Below are 17,657 nucleotides of genomic sequence, written 5' to 3' on the forward strand. Positions count from 1 at the left end.
AATAGACACTTACTCTAGATATGGGTTTGCTATCCTGCATGCAATGCTTCTGCCAAGACTACCAACCGTGGACTCACAGAATGCCTTATCCACCATCATGGTATTCCACACAGCACTGCCTCTGACCAAGACACTCACTTTATGGCTAAAGAAGTGCGGCAGGCCAGGCATGGTGGCTCACGCCTGTAATCCCAGCACTTTGGGAGGCCAAGGTGGGGGGATCACCTGAGGTCAGGAGTTCGAGAGCAGCGTGGCCAAGATGTTGAAACCCCATCTCTACTAAAAATACAAAAATTAGCTGGGCATGGTCGCAGGTGCTTGCAATCCCAGCTACTTAGAAGACTGAGGCAGGAGAATCACTTGAACCCGGGAGTTGGAGGTTGCAGTGAGCTGAGATTATGCCACTGAACTCCAGCCTGGGTGATAGAGTGAAACTCCATCTCAAAAAACATTAGCCAGGCAAGGTGGCCAGAACCTGTAACCCCATCTACTCAGGAGGCTGAGGCAGGAGAATCGCTTGAACCTGGGAGGCAGAGGTTGCTGTGAGCTGAGATAGCACCGTTGCACTCCAGCCTGGGCGACAGAGCAAGACTCCATCTCAAAAAAAAAAAAAAAAAAGTGTGGCAGTGGGCTTATGCCCATGAAATTCACTGGTCTTACCATGTTCCCCATCATCCTGAAGTAGCTGGATTGATATGACAGTGGAATGGTCTTTTGAAGTCAGAATTACAATGCCAACTAAGTGACAATACTTTGCAGGGCTGGGGCAAAGTTCACCAGAAGGCCATGTATGCTCTGAATCAGCATCCAGTATATGGTACTGTTTCTCCCATAGCCAGGATTCACGCGTCCAGGAATCAAGGTGTGGAAGTGGAAGTGGCACCACTCACCGTCGCCCCTAGTGACCCACTAGCAAAATTTTTGCTTCCTGTCCCCGCAATAGGCCTGTCTTCTAGGCCTTCTGCTGGCCTAGGAGTCTTAGTTCCAGAGGGAGGAACGCTGCTGCCAGGAGACACAACAACGATTCCATTAAACTGGAAGATTGCCACCTGGACACTTTGGACTCCTTCTACCTTTAAGTCAACAGGCTAAGAAGGGAGTTACAGTATTGGCTGGGATGATTCACCTGGACTATTAAGATGAAATTAGTCTACTACTCCACCACAATGGAGGTAAGGAAGAGTACGCATGGAATACAGGAGATCCATTAGGGCGTCCCTTAGTATTATCATGCCCTGTGATTAAGGTCAATGGGAAACTACAACAGCCCAATCCAGGGAGAACTACAAATGACCTAAACCCTTCAAGAATGAAGGTTTGGGTCAGTCCACTGGAAGAAAACGATGACCTGCTGAGGTGCTTGCTGAAGTCACAGGGAATACACAATGGGTAGCAGAAGGTAGTCGGCTGGGTGCGGTGGCTTATGCCTGTAATCCCAGCACTTTGGGAGGACAATGAGGGTGGATCACAAGGTCAGGAGTTTGAGACCCGCCTGGCCAACACGATGAAATCCCATGTCTAATAAAAATACAAAAATTAGCCAGGTGTGGTGGTGGGCACCTGTAATCCCAGCTACTCGGGAGGCTGAGGCAGGAGAATTGCTTGAACCCAGGAGGTGGAGTGTGCAGTGAGCCTAGGTCGTGCCACTGCACTCCAGCCTGGGCGACACAGCAAGACCCTGTCTCGGGGTGGGGGGTTAGGGGTGGAGGGAAAAAGAGAAGGTAGTCATCAATACCAGCTACGATCACGTGACCAGCTGCAGAAATGAAGACTGTAATTGTCATGAGTATTTCCTCCTTTTTTTTTTTTCTGTTAAAAACATGTTTGTGCATGTATACACTTGTACTAAGAAAATATCTTCATTGAGGCTAGGTGTGGTGGCTCATGCCTGTAATCCCAGCACTTTGGGAGGCCGAGACGGGCGGATCACCTGAGGTTGGGAGGTCAAGACCAGCCTGACCAACATGGAGAAACCCCATCTCTACTAAAAATACAAAATTAGCCGGGCATGGTGGCGCATGCCTGTAATCCCAGCTACTTGGGAGGCTGAGGTAGAGAGTCGCTTGAACCCAGGAGGCAGAGGTTGCGGTAAGCCAAGATTGTGCCATTGCACTCTAGCCTGGGCAATAAGTGCGAAACTGTGTCAAAAAAGAAAAGAAAAGAAAATACCTTCATTTTATTTCCTTTCCTTTATCATGTGACATAAGATTTATTGACTTCATATCAGCAATTAAGTATTGTTAACTTTATGTAATAGTATTTGGGTTGGGAATTGGTGCGTTTCCAGTTGTACAAACGGGCGTTCTGGCTCACACCTGTAATCCCAGCACTTTGGGAGGCAGTGGTGGGTGGATCACCTGAGGTCAGGAGTTTGAGACCAGCCTGGCCAACATGGCAAAACCCAGTCTGTATTAAAAATACAAAAATTAGCAGGGCTGTGGTGGCACACATCAGTAATCCCAGCTCATCTGGAGGCTGAGGCAAGAGAATTGCTTGAGCCTAGGAGGTGGATCGTGGCATGCACTTGTAGTTCCAGCTACTCAGGAGGCTGAGGCAGGAGAATCGCTTGAATCCCAGAGGTGGAGGTTGCAGTGAGCTGAGATTTTGCACCACTGCACTTCAGCCTGGGTGACAGAGTGAGACTCCATCTCAAAAGAAAACACACAAACAAAAAAAAAAAACAAGTAACTTCTAGTCTTAAGTAGTAAAATCTAATTGTTAACTAAGTACGGGAGGCATAGGCAGACTCTGCAGTAGGGGGAGTTGGGTGGGGAGCTGGGATTGGGGGTAGAGGGCACAGCAGCTTCCTTCTTGGTTGGTACAGGAATAAGCACCCAAAAAAGGGGATAGTTCTTTGACTAATTTCTGTGTCTCATACTTGCTTTTTTTTTTTCTTTATTATTACTATTATGTTTTCCTTTATGTGGAGAATGGGGTCTTGTTATATAGGCCAGGCAGGTCTCGAACTCCTGGGCTCAAGCTCTCCTCCCACCTCTGCCTCCCTAAGAGCTGAGATTGCAATCATGAGCCACCGCGCCTGGCCTCATATCTTGCTTTCACAGTGCTTCCTCTAAAATCCTTCCAAAATAGTCATATTGTCATATATAACATAATATATATGTAACATAATATATATAATACAGAATATATCATAATATATAATATATAATAATATATTAATAATTATATAATGTTATGTATTAATATATACAAATGTAAATATATTAATATATACAAATGTAAATAAACATTATTTATATATAATATTAATAATATATAACATAATATACAACATAATATATATAAAACATAACAATTGTCATATAAACCTATCATCTTTAAAAATGTGTTGACTTCTTAGATTTTCCAAAAGATATGGGGTTTCCAAAAGATACATATTTTGGAAAATGTGCAAAGGAAGAGGAACGGCTTCCCTTCACTAAGTATGCTCTGTTTCTCTAAGTATGTCTATTAAAATGTTCAGGAAAAAATCTGAGAGTTTGCGATGCAAGGCATTTAAGATGCCAGTGAGTTCCCAGAAAACAAGCTTAGTGAAAGTCTTCCCAGAGGTGATCACATGTGGCAAATCCTTCACTTTAGGCATTATGTAATTTAACCACCAGATGTTATCTATCCTACCTTCCAACCCATTCCAAAGGCTCATATGTTGCTTAATACCTTTTGTGAGTCTTTTCAGAGTATGCAAGTATAGCACGGGCGTGGTGGCTCACACCTGTAATTCCAGCACTTTGGGAGGTCAAGGCAGGCAGATCACCTGAGGTTAGGAGTTCGAGACCTGCCAGGCCAACATGGTGAAACCCAGCCTCTACTAGAAATACAAAAATACCTGGGCGTGGTGGTGCATGACTGTAATCCAAGCTACTTGGAAGGCTAGGGCAGAACTGCTTGAACCCAGGAGGTGCAAGTTGCAGTGAGCCAAGATTGCCCCGTTGCACTCCAGCCTGGGCAAAAAGAAACTGTCTCAAAATAAATAAATAAAATAAAACAAAACATAAAAGAATACAAAAAATAATTTAAAAAAGAGTATGCAAGTACAATGACAGTTACACTCTGTAGTCTGCTCTATAAGAATAGTTATTATTAGCCAGGTGTAGTGGCTCACGCCTATAATCTCAACACTTTGGGAGGCCGAGGAAGGTGGATCACCTGAGGTCAGGAGTTCCAGACCAGCCTGGCCAACACAGTGAAACCCTGTCTCTACTAAAAATACCAAAATTGGCCAGGCGCGGTGGCTCATGCCTGTAATACCAGCACTTTGGGAGGCCGAGACGGGAGGATCACGAGGTCAGGAGATTGAGACCATCCTGGCCAACATGGTGAAGCCCCATCTGCACTAAAATTCCAAAAAAATAATTAGGCAATGTGGTGGCACGCACCTGTAGTCCCAGCCACTTGGGAGGCTGAAGCAGGAGAATCACTTGAACCTGGGAGGCAGACGTTGCAGTGAGCCAAGATCACGCCACTGCATTCCAGCCTGGGCAACAAGAGTGAGACTCCGTTTCGAAAAAAAGAAAAGAATAGTTATTATTGTGTACATTCATATATTACTCTACATTACTCTTCACACCTATATAGCCATGGTTCTTTTCAAGGAAATTCCCTCAAAAGCAGTTGCGTATGATTATTACCGAGGCCTGTTTGCAATTACAATGCTGATCATAAATATTTTATTATCCTTATTGTTTTTGATAATATTAAAGCACAAAAGGCCACAAATGGCAAACAGTAATTACTTACGAATAAAAAGATTTTGGGAATGTACCAAGTCTACTGGCTGCAATAGTCTTTCCCACCATCACTTACATATATTACCCATCAAGACAAGAAAAGTTTAGGAAGATGGCCGGTATTGTGATTATCAACATAACCCTGACCAACCAATTTGATATCTGACATCAGTTTTAATATTCACTTGCTATCTGTTGTCCATCTCTCTGCTATCCTAGGAATTGACTCCCTCTCCAATTTCTCTTCAAGGTACTGCCTCCTGTAAATTGTAATTGGCTAGTTATTCATTCCCTCCATCTACTTAAGCTCCTTGATGGAAAAGGCTGTGATTTAGACCCCTGGCCAATGGGCACTCTAAAAAAATACTTGTGGAATAAAGTGAAACTTCATAAAATTCTAATGATGTTTTAGATTGACTCAATTCTGGGATCTCCAACAAAGCTCATTCCACTCACTCAGTAGCTTGTGAGAAGCATTTTATCAAATAAGGGAGAGACAGCTGAAGGTAAGGTAAAAACGTCTCTCGTATATTTTGAGTTGTTCCTCTGACACCAACTAGCAGTTTCCCCATCTGCAAAATGAGCAGGGATTGGATTAGGTGATCTTGCTGTCATAAAATTATGTGATTTAATGTGGTTTACCTTGCCATATAAAATGTAAAACACCCTCACTCGCCCAGGACGACTTGCCTCCACGCGCACATGCCCTGCCGCCGCCTCGCAGAAATCCTTCTTCCCTTACCCCCAGTCTTTCCCCAGATGAGACTGCTGTCCAGCATCCGATAAAGCAGTTCTCACAAACTTTATTGGGTCAATAATTCCTTTTTCCACCATATTCACAAAACCTCCAACCACAGCATCATAACCAACTTCTGAGGAAATTTGCACAATTTTCTCAGCTATCAGAGATCCTTCAACACCTGCATTCTTAGCAATGGTCATTGTTGGAATTTTGAGTGTTCTTTTAATAACTTCTATACCAATTTTTTGATCTTCATTAGCTGGGGTCCATGAGTCCAAGGCTGGAATGCACCAAAGCAGGGCACAACCCCCTCCCAAAACAATGCCTTCTTCAACAGCAAAGCTGTAGCATTAAGGGCATCTGTAACTCTTTCTTTTCATTCACTTCAACATCACTTGTCCCAACAACCTTCAGCACAGATACTCCATCTGAAAGTTTTGCCAGCCGTTCAGGTTTTCCTTTTCATATTCACTAGTTGTGACATCTAACTGCTCAATGACTTCTCGAATACGTTTTTCAATTTGAGCCTTGTCACCTTTTCCTTTTAAGAGCATGGCATCGGGGGCCGGGCGCGGTGGCTCAAGCCTGTAATCCCAGCACTTTGGGAGGCCGAGACGGGCGGATCACGAGGTCAGGAGATCGAGACCATCCTGGCTAACACGATGAAACCCCGTCTCTACTAAAAAATACAAAAAGCTAGCCGGGCGAGGTGGCGGGCGTCTGTAGTCCCAGCTACTCGGGAGGCTGAGGCAGGAGAACGGCGTAAACCCGGGAGGCGGAGCTTGCAGTGAGCTGAGATCCGGCCACTGCACTCCAGCCCGGGCGACAGAGCAAGACTCCGTCTCAAAAAAAAAAAAAAAAAAAAAAAAAGAGCATGGCATCGGCTGGGCGCGGTGGAGTTTTCAGAAGTTTTCAGGAGTTTTGCTCTTGTTGCCCAGGATGGAGTGCAATGGTGTGATCTCGGCTCAACGTAACCTCTGCCTCCCAGGTTCAAGCGTTTCTCCTGCCTCAGCCTACCAAGTAGCTGGGATTACCGGTGCGCGCCACCACGGCCGGCTAATTTCTGTATTTTTAGTAGAGATGGGGTTTCACCATGTTGGTCAGGCTGTTCTCAAACTCCTGACCTTGTGATCTGCCCATCTCCGCCTCCCAAAGTGCTGGCATTGATTATAGGTGAGCCACTGCGTCCGGCTCAGATTAACTCTTTTTAAAAAAAATCAATGAAGGGCGGGACCAGTGGCTCAAGCCTGTAATCCCAGCACTTTGGGAGGCCAAGAGAGGTGGATCATGAGGTCAGCAGTTCAAGACCAGCCTGGCCAAGATAGTGAAACCCCGTCTGTACTAAAAATACAAAAATTAGCCGGGCGTGGTGGCGGGCGCCTGTAATCCTAGCTACTCGGGAGGCTGAGGCAGAGAATTGCTTCAACCCGGGAGGCAGAGATTGTGGTGAGCGGAGATCTCACCACTGCACTCCAGCTTGGGCGACAGAGCGAGACTCCGTCTCAGAAAAAACAAACGAACAAAAAACAATGGAAATTCTAAATTCGGTCTGTGCATTAAATTGGGACAAAACTAATAACCGTATTTTGCCAAGGGCACTTGGCCTTACTCCCATTCTCTCACACTTCAGATATAAATCACTGAATGAATCCAGCACTGAATAAATGAATCATCCATAATTTCCTAAGACAGTTCCAGTTTTCATCTTGCACAAATCTACAAAATCGATCCACCCGCACAGCACTTAAACTCCTGGCAGTATCTTTCAAGGCCAAGGTAGTTCCGCCTCCGGAATCCAGTTCCCTCCGCCTGGATCATGCTCTGAAGGCTCCCCTACTTCATTTCAGGTCTCCTGTCAAAAGACTTCCTCACAAAGGCCTCTCAGACCGATCCCTTCTCCACTTACAATTTAACATACAGTCGCCTCCCCACTTCCTAGCACTACTACATTTTTCTTCATGAAGATTTATGGCACTGTTACATATCTATGCATTTTCTTGTCTATCTTTTCCCTAGAATATACAGCCCAGGAGGGCAAGGGCTGGGGCGGCTTGGTTTGCTGTGGGATCCCAGCATCTACAGCGGAGCCCAGGACATAGTAGGTGCTCAGTAAATCACAAATCGCTTCTCCAAGGGTCCAAGGCTAGTTTCCCAGAGCCTCAGGACACTTCTCTCTTAGTCCGACCCACCTCCGAGTAGCCGCCCACCTCTACTCGACCCCCAGCTTGGGTCCTAGTTCCCGCACCCCTTGGCTGCAGGGACTGCGCGGCGCATCCACCTCCCCAGACCCCGCGACTGCGGTTGGGCCCCGCGGCTTGGCTCAGCAGCGCACCTCCCAGGCCGCTGCACCTCTGCGCTGGACCCAGGCCCCCGCCGCGCCCAGCAGTGACAGCTGCGCTCCCGCCGACCCCGCCCGCAGCCGTTGGGACGCACTAACTGCCTCGAACAGCCTAGCATTCGACTTTGAATAGTCCGTTAATGCGGTCGCAAAACGTGACTTGGTTCATCAGGCGCCCTCCGTGAGCAAGACAAGCACCCACCTGCGGTCCGAGCAGGGGTCCCGCTCGCAGTCGGGGTTGTCCGGCCCCTCCGGGCTTTTCACCTGCGCTCCTAACGGTCCAGCCCTGGCGGCTGCTGGGGATCCCTCCGAGCGCCCTCTCGGGCGTCTTCCTGAGACCAGGGCGAGGGAACCCTTTACGGGGAAACAGTTTTGGGCCCCACCACTCTTGGCGCCGCCGTTAGGAGGGTGTGAACATTTACGCTTTAAGAGATACCAGAACCCCTCACCGCCTGCGGCAGGCGCGTGGTGCCCCGATTATCTACCGCAGCGAGCTGACCGGCTAGGCTGGGAAGAAGGCCCAGGACGAGATCCGGTTACCAGTTTTTTCGGACTCGCGAACTCTTTTTGGATGAAAAGCCCCGCAGTTGTTCTCTCCACCTCCTGGAAAAGACTCTCTAGAATTTTGGGGTTAGGAGTAATAAAGATCATCCTCTGCTGCCCCATTGGTGCCATCCAGGGTAAGGCCCCTGCAGACAGCAGAAGGTGTTTTGGAGAGATTGTTCTCCCCCACCCCAAGGGTAAGGCTTACCTTGGAATTACCTGGAGCCTCACCATGACAGTTTGGCCTTCAGTAAAGGGTTGATAAGTCAACAGCAAACAAGGGCTATTGAAAGGGTCTATGCTGCACTTCTCAAATGAGGATATTCCAGTCAACAATGAACACGTCAAAAAGCATGCAATTGAATTGGTCATCAGGGATCTTCAAATTAAACCTACATGAGATACCAGTTCTTGCCCACTACAATGGCTAAAACAAAGGTGGGGGGGGCGGGGGGGCAGGGTATGTGGAGAAAAAAGGAAGTGAATGCCAAACCTGGCGGATATGGAATGTTTAGAACTCTCACATGTTTGTTAATGGGGTATAAATTCATAAATTGTCAATATTTATTAGAACATATGCCTACTCCATGATCCAACAATTCCACTCCTAGGTATACACTCAACAGAAATGCATACATATGTTCACCAGAAAGTAGATGCTAAAATGTTAATCTCAGCAGTATTCATAACAGCTCCACACTGGAAATAATCCAAATATCCATTAACAGGAGAAAGGAGAAATATGTTGTGGTGTATTCATACAATGGACTATTTATTATGTAGCAATGAGTGAAGACGCAATTGTAGTCCCAGCTACCTGAAAGGCTGAGGTAGGAGAATCGCTTGAGCCCGGGAAATTGAGGCCACAGTGAGCTATGATTATGCCACTACACTCCAGTCCGGGCAACAGAGTGAGACCCTGTCTTTACAAAATAAAATAGGCTGAGTGCGGTGGCTCACGTCTGTAATCCCAGCACTTTGCGGGGCAGAGGTGGGCGGATCACAAAGTCAGGAGTTCGAGACCAGCCTGGCCAACACAGTGAAACCCAGTCTCTACTAAAATTACAAAAATTAGCCAGGTGTGGTGGTGGGCATCTGTAATCCCAGTTCCTTGGGAAACTGAGGCATAAGAATCACTTGAACCAGGAGGCGGAGACTGCAGCGAGCTGAGATCGCACCATTGCACTCCAGCTCGGCGTCAGAGTGAGACTCCATCTCAAAAAATAATAAAAATAAAATAATAAAATAGTGAGTATACTACAGCCACATGTAACCATGTGAATAAATCTCACAAAGTTGAAAGAAACCAGTTGCAAAAGAGAATATATTGAATTATTTAATTTATAGAAAGGTCAAAAACAGGCACAACCAACCTATGTTGTCATAAATCTAGACTGTGATCACCTTTTGGGAGGTTGTGATGGAAAGGATGCAAGGACTTATGGGATGTGTTGTGTAACTCAGTTTGGATGCTCGTTCACTTTGTAAAAACAATCATTCAATTGAACATTTTTTGGCATGTAGTTTAACGTTGTTTAATTAAGAAAAAAGACTGAAGTGTTAATTTGTGCCAGTTTCCCCTCAATTCAATTCAACATACATTCATTTTATAATCACTATAGGAGGTAGGCGCTGTGGAGACCTGGAAAGATGTCTCTGCCTTCTAGGAGAAGGTGGCACAAACATAAAAGCCATCAATTGGGAATAGTCTTTGATCCTACGCTAATTATTAGGGAAGCCCAAAAACTTATCTTGGGAGAAAGTTGTGGAAAAAAGGAATACATCTGGCATAATTTTTTTTTTTTTTTTTTTTTTGAGACAGAGCCTTGCTGTGCTGCCCAGGCTGGAGTGCAGTGGTTCAATCTCGGCTCACTGCAACCTCTGCCTGCCGGATTCAAGAGATTCTCCTGCCTCAGCCTCCCGAGTAGCTGGGATTACAGATGTGCGCCACCATGCCCAGCTAATTTTTGTATTTTTTAGGGGTTTCACCATGTTTGCCAGGCTAGTCTTGAACTCCTGACCTTGTGATCTGCCCACTTCGGCCTCCCAAAGTGCTGGGATTACAGGTGTAAGCCACTGCGCCCGGCCCATAATTTCTTTTTTTGTTTGTTTGTTTGTTTTGAGAGGGAGTCTCGCTCTGTCACCCAGGATGGAGTACAATGGCATGGCCTCGGCTCACTGCAATCTCCACCTCCCAGGTTCAAGCGATTCTCCAGCCTCAACTTCACAAGTAGCCGGGATTACAGGCGCTGCCCACCAAGCCCGGCTAATTTTTGTGTTTTTGGTAAAGACGGGGTTTCACCATCTTGATCAGGTTGGACTTGAACTCCTGACCTCAGGTGATCCACCCACCTTGGCCTCCCAAAGTGCTGGGATTACAGGCATGAGCCACTGCACCCGGCCCCTCCCCTCTTCTTAAATCTTAATATTTCTTTGTAGTACTAATTTTAATTAGTTATAAATAAAGGCCCAGTGGTCAAGTGAATTGTTCAAAATTGCTCAGTAAGTCTGAAGTAGGCTGGACAAGAAGCTAAGCTTTCTCCTTACTATGGCAGAGATCTCACATTACCTTAGTGGCATCAGAGCCCTGCCATACTGGCCAAAGTGTTCACTCAGAAGGGACAGGATAAAGTAGTATTTTTCTTTTTTTTTTTTTTTGTTGAGACGGAGTCTCGCTCTGTCGCCCAGGCTGGAGTGCAGTGGCCGGATCTCAGCTCACTGCAAGCTCCGCCTCCCGGGTTTACGCCATTCTCCTGCCTCAGCCTCCCGAGTAGCTGGGACTACAGGCGCCCGCCATCTCGCCCGGCTAATTTTTTGTATTTTTTTAGTAGAGACGGGGTTTCACCGTGTTAGCCAGGATGGTCTCGATCTCCTGACCTCGTGATCCGCCCGTCTCGGCCTCCCAAAGTGCTGGGATTACAGGCTTGAGCCACCGCGCCCGGCAGTAGTATTTTTCTTGATGTTAAATGTATTTAGTTATTAAATTCTGAGACTGAAACTTTCCTTTTTTAATTTTAATTTTTTGGGGGGGCGGTATTGCTGTGTCGCCCAGGCTGGAGTGCAGTGGTGTGAACTTCTGGGCTGAAGCGATCCTCCTAACCTAGTTGGCCAAGTAGCCGGAACGACAGGCATCACCACCACACCTAGCTAATTTTTTGTTAAACTATATTTTTTTGTAAAGACAAGTCTCGCCATGTTTCTTAGACTGGTCTCGAATTCCTGAACTCAAGCAATCCTCACCCTCCCAAAGTGCTGGGATTATGGGCATGAGCCACTGCACCCAGCCCTGAGACTATCACCTTCCTATCTTTCTGGCAGATTTTAATTAATATTAAAATGTTGATTCTTTTATAAAATGATGGGCATAGTAGACTGTAGTTAGTAATTAATGTCTTTACCTGAAAATATAAAAAGTTCTGTGTTCTCTCATATTTCCCCACTGGTTCATAAAATGAAAAAGTTTAGAACAGACTTTTGCTTCATTCTTATGCTGCTTCTGGTTCAAGATCCTTTTGTTTCATTCTACGTTCTATTTGTTACTAAGAAAATCTGTGGGTTTCTTTCTTTCTTTCTTTCTTTTTTTCTTTTTGAGACAAACCTTGCTCTGTTGCCCAGGCTGGAGTGCAGTAGTGATCCTCCCACCTCAGCCTCCTGTGTAGCTGGGACCACACCGCGGTGAGCCACCCGGCCCAGCTTATTTATTTATTGAGACAGAGTCCACTTTGTCACCCAGGGTGTAGTGCAGTGGAACATACATGGCTCCGCTGCAGCCTTGACCTCCCAGGCTCAAGCAATCCTCCCACTTCAGTCTTCTGAGTAGCTAGGAATACAGGCATGAGCCACCACGCCCTGGAGGGAAATCTTTTAAATGTAGATCTATATATTCTTGTAGAGGACATGGGTGACCCATGTTCTATTTCCTTTATATACCTTCCTCTGCAGAGACTGGAAAACCAAAAAGTATATTTTCCAGATTTTTTCGCAACTAGCATTCTAGTTGTAAATTGTGGACCTATCAATAATTTGCACACATAAGAAACTTGAAAAGTGGAAGCCAGGCTGGGGCCAGCTGCTGGCCACTTTGGTTGTTGCTGCTGGTCAGCAGAGTCATGGGATGTTGGGTTTTTCTGCAGCAGTGTTCCAATGTCTATTCACTAGTTCCACGGCCTTTTTTTTTTTTTTTTTTTTTTGAGAGGGAGTCTCGCTTTGTCACCCAGGCTGGAGTGTGGAGTGCAGTGCCAAGATCTCGGCTCAGTGCAACCTCTGCCTCCCAGGTTCAAGTGATTCTTCTGCCTCAGCCTCCCAAGTAGCTGGGATTACAGGTGCCCGCCACCACACCTGGCTAATTTTTGTATTTTTAGTGGAGACGGGGTTTCACCATGTTGGCCAGGCTGGTCTCAAACTCCTGACCTCAGGTGATTCGCCTGCCTCGGCCCCCCAAAGTGCTGGGATTAGAGGCGTGAGCCACCATGCCCAGCGTTTTATGGCTGTTGAGAGGTGCTGACATGGTGTTAGCAACAGTAGCTGCCCAATTCCTTGATCACAACTAGGGCAGTAAGTTCTCCTTTTTTTCTTTATTTTTAATTTTTTTTCTTCCCATACCCATGTCAGTGCAGGGGCATGTGTTCCTGAACTCAACAGTTTCAGCAATCCAGTCTTGATTTCTCATCTTTCTGAAGCTTTCCTGGTGGCTGAGTTTAGCAGCCTCATTCTTGGAGCCATTTCTGATATACAGCAGAAACCCCCTTTTGTCCAGTACTTCCAACAATTTTGTAAGCACATTAAGCTCCAGTATTAAAGCCTTTCCTACTTAAGTGGTTTCTATTTACTGTAGCCAACTCTGACAGATGTAATACCTGACTGAGCAGTAGCCCACTACCCTTTTCTTCCTCTTTCCATAAATGCCAAAGGCAATGCACCCAGCCCTGAGACTATCACCTTCCTATCTTTCTGGAGGAAGATTTTAATTAATATTAAAATGTTGATTCTGGTGCTTTCATCCCTTGTCTTTTGAGGCCTCCTGTTCCTTTCCTGGGCTTCCAGGGATGAAAGAAACTCATGATTACTATTGTTTAAGAAGGGCTGGCAGCCAGGCTTCAGGAGGAATCATGAGTTGAGGACTTTTCTAAGGCCTTAGGTTCTATGTGACTCAGTATGTTACGTTCTTACCAATCAAGGTACCACCCCTTTACAAATTAGAGAGCTTAGATCTGTGGTTAGGAACAATACCAGTTCTTTCCTTCCTTAGACTTGGTGTTGGGCTCTAGGTTCCCCCCGCTAAAAAAAATTTCTGCTTTTGCTTATTGCCCATCATCAGGGAAAAGTGACAGTGCTGTAAGTACGAATTATTAGCCTAAAAATAATTTTATTTTCTTTTTCTTTTTTTTTTTTTTTGAGACGGAGTCTTGCTCTGCCGCCCAGACTGGAGTGCAGTGGCTGGATCTCAGCTCACTGCAAGCTCCGCCTCCCGGGTTCACGCCATTCTCCTGCCTCAGCCTCCCGAGTAGCTGGGACTACAGGCGCCCGCCACCTCGCCCGGCTAGTTTTTTGTATTTTTTAGTAGAGACGGGGCTTCACCATGTTAGCCAGGATGGTCTCGATCTCCCGACCTCGTGATCCGCCCGTCTGGGCCTCCCAAAGTGCCAGGATAACAGGCTTGAGCCACCGCGCCCGGCCTCTAAAAATAATTTTTTGTACGTTTTTCACAATTTATTTAATATTACTAGGAACTCTACTAAAAAATAAAAGTGCGCTTTTCCCTCAAACAAAATTCTTGAAAATATTAGCATCTCCTCTCTCTTTTGGCATAGGTAATATACACTTTATTATGCCAGAATTACTTACGCCCAGTAATAATTTTTCCATGGCATTTTTGTTATTGCAAATACAGCTGCCTCCTGTTCCTTTCCTTGTTCCTAAACTATTGCCACGATGATACTGAAGAGCCAGTGTGGTATACTCTTTTGTAAACCACCTGACCTAGAAGACCCTAGAGAATCGTTAGATAGGATCTCTTTGGATAAGCAGAAAATACCTGTTGCAGAATCTTGACCAATAGCCCCTGCAGGGTCTTGTCGGAGGGTTAGTTATCATATGAAAGGGAAATTCTTGCCCTCAAGTTTAGAGCAGTTTTTACACAATGTTAAAGCATCACTGAGCTCTAACTATAAGAAAAACTCTGGACTAGGCTGGGCGCGGTGGCTCATGCCTGTTATCCCAGCACTTTGGGAGGCCGAGGCAGGCGGATCACGAGGTCAAGAGATGGAGACCATCCTGGCTAACATGGCAAAAACCCATCTCTAATAAAAATACAAAAAAAATTAGTTGGGTGTGGTGGAGCAGGCCTGTAGTCCCAGCTACTTGGGAGGCTGAGGCAGGAGAATCGCTTGAACCCGGGACGCAGAGGTTGCAGTGAACCAAGATCACACCACTGCACTCCAGACAGAGCAAGACTCTGTCTTAAAAAAAGAAAACTCTCGACTAGAAAAAAAATGTATATCATGCTAAGGAAGCAAATGATTCCGTAACTAACATAGCATAGATGATACCTCTCAAGTTCTCAAATAATTTCTTCCTAGTCTCTTACCTCAGATTCTAGGTTAAACATTTTATGTTCCATTCACTGAATGTAGAGGACATCTTTTCACTAATCCCACCTATCTTTCAATTTTTCCAGGAAGGTAGGTTGAGGGGAAATCTGCTTTCAAATTTTAAAGGCTTCAAGGTGCTAGGAGGAAAATAGTATTTTCCCAGGGAGGTATCAACTCAGGTAGGTTTCTGAAGCAGATCTACTTCAAATCCGGCATTTTTAGGATTTTTTTCCAGCGTTATTTATTTATTTATGAGACGGAGTCTCGCTCTGTTGCCCAGGCTGGAATGCAGAGGCACGATCTCGGCTCACCGCAACCTCGCCTCCTTGTTCAAGCGATTTCCGGCTGATTTTCGCGTTTTTAGCAGAGACTGGGTTTCACAATTGGCTGGTCTCCAAATCCTGACCTCAGGTGATCCGCCTGCGTTGGCCTCCCAAAGTGCTAGGATTACAGGCGTGAGCCACGGTGTCCAGCAGTGTACTTTATAAAGGTCTTCTCCCTCTGGTTTGGTTCACATCATCAGTTGACTACCTACTATGTATCCGACACTGCCGGGCACCAGAGATAAGATGTAGTTCTCGGCAAGGCGCGGTGGCTCACGCCTGTAATCCCAGCATTTTGGGAGTCGAGGTGGGCAGATCATTTGAGGTCAGGAGTTCGAGACCAGCCTGGCCAACATGGTGAAACCCCGCTTCTACTAAAAATACAAAAAAATTAGCTGGGCGAGGTGGCGGGAGCCTGTAGTCCCAGCTACTCGGGAGGCTGAGGCAGGAGAATCGCTTGAATCCCGGAGGGTGCAGTGAGCCGAAATCGCGCTTCAGCCTGGGCGACGGAGCCAGACCCTGTCTAAAGGGAAAAAAAAGAAAAAAAAAAGATGTAGTTCTCTATCAAGGAAGGCTTCTGTATGTGATTAATGCCCTTCCTTCAGAGAAATCTTTACAGTTCTCTTCACCTGCATCCCCTCTCCAACTATTATACGAATGGTTTCTTTAGTAACCCAAATGCTTGAATACTGTGACCCAGGGTCAGTCTTCAGCTTTCTAATATTAGAGAACCTCAGTTTTCCCTGTCCTTCTCTAAAGGCAAGGTGAAACCCTTTTCCTTTCCTCCGTGTCATTCATTCTTTTAGGTAACGTAAACAAATGGGAAGTCTGGGACCAAAGACTCATAAGAATTTAATTATCATGCATATTCCAGAAAGCCAGCGTACACGCAGACTTCCGAGGCAGTAAACAGGAAACCATCGATCCCATGCAGGAAATGACCTTGCTTGAAGGCAACGAAGGTGCCGCGGATTTCCCTCGTTTTCCTTCAGTTCCTTTCTAAACTCATTTCCGTGTTTCAATCAATTTGGTCCTTCTCTACATTAACAGAGTTCCCCCTGCCCCGAGAGAATGGCAAACAGACCCTTCCCTTTAGTGGACATTTTTATGCCTTGTTTTACATCACTGCAAATCTCAGCCAATCAGTAGTTGGGGTAGGAGGTACCAAAATAATCCTCACTTCCTCCCACAAATACCACCCCTCACGTGCGTCATCCTGTGATAGATTACCGACGCAGCCAATCAACAAGCGATCTTGGGCCGCGCCTACCCGAACCCCAGCCAATTAAGAGGCAGATGAGGAATTGGGGCGGAGGATGGAAAACTTGCCACCTCTTTTGGAAATGATTTGAAGAGGTGCGTCCGGAACTAGGGAAACTTACGACTTTTGCTAACGATCGCGGCGTGCTGTGTATCTCCTGTGCCAGTTCTGTCTCCCCAAGACCCACCCCAAGATGGGCCCCATGGCCCACCTACCCGACCCCCAGTTTCAACAGGACGTGTCCTCATCCCTGAGGTCCTCTAGAAAGGAACCCAACCCCAGTGGCCCTTGCTTCACACGCTCCTCCCCGCGCCGGTGGAGTAGGGGGTAGGAGAGACCTGCTGCCTCTGGCGCCAATCTTTCCATTCAGTGCGTCTTTCCTGCCTTGCCCACGTTCCCGGGCCGGAGCTGACACGGGGGTGGGAGGAGCCAAGTGCTTGCTTGTCTTGGGCAGAGGCGAAAGCTTCTTAAGGTGGAACAGGAATGTTGGGCGGCTGGGCCTCTACAGCTGGTATGTGCCGGCCCCTGCTTCCCAACCTCCCCTCCCAGTTTTTCATCTCTGGTTCCCTTGTGGGAACCAGTCTAATTTTTAGGGGAGTGGAAATCAAACAGGTTGGGTAGAGGCTAGAAAATTAACGTGGAAAAGCCGGGCGCGGTGGCTCACGCCTGTAATCCCAGCACTTTGGAAGGCCGAGGCGGGCGGATCACGAGGTCAGGAGATCGAGACCATCCTGGCTAACACGGTGAAACCTCGTCTCTACTACAAGTACAAAAAATTAGCCGGGCGTTGTGGCAGGCGCCTGTAGTCCCAGCTACTGGGAGGCTGAGGCAGGAGAATGGCATGAACCCAAGAGGTGGAGCTTGCAGTGAGCCAAGATCGCGCCACTGCACTCCAACCTCGGCGACAGAAAGAGACTCTGTCCCCCCCAAAAAAAAGAAAAGAAAGAAAATTAACGTAGCAAACGGTAAATAATAAACAGTTATGTAAAGGAAATCCAAACTATACAGATAACTTCACCTTTATGATTTAATATCTTGCGTTCTATTCCCCCCTCCATTACTTTTTACTTATTTTTTCAGTTCCCAGAGTCAATGGTGACCCCATTATCTTT

This window comes from Trachypithecus francoisi, unplaced genomic scaffold (assembly GCF_009764315.1).
Source record: "Trachypithecus francoisi isolate TF-2019V2 unplaced genomic scaffold, Tfra_2.0 Lachesis_group11, whole genome shotgun sequence".
Classification (NCBI taxonomy): Eukaryota; Metazoa; Chordata; class Mammalia; order Primates; family Cercopithecidae; genus Trachypithecus; species Trachypithecus francoisi.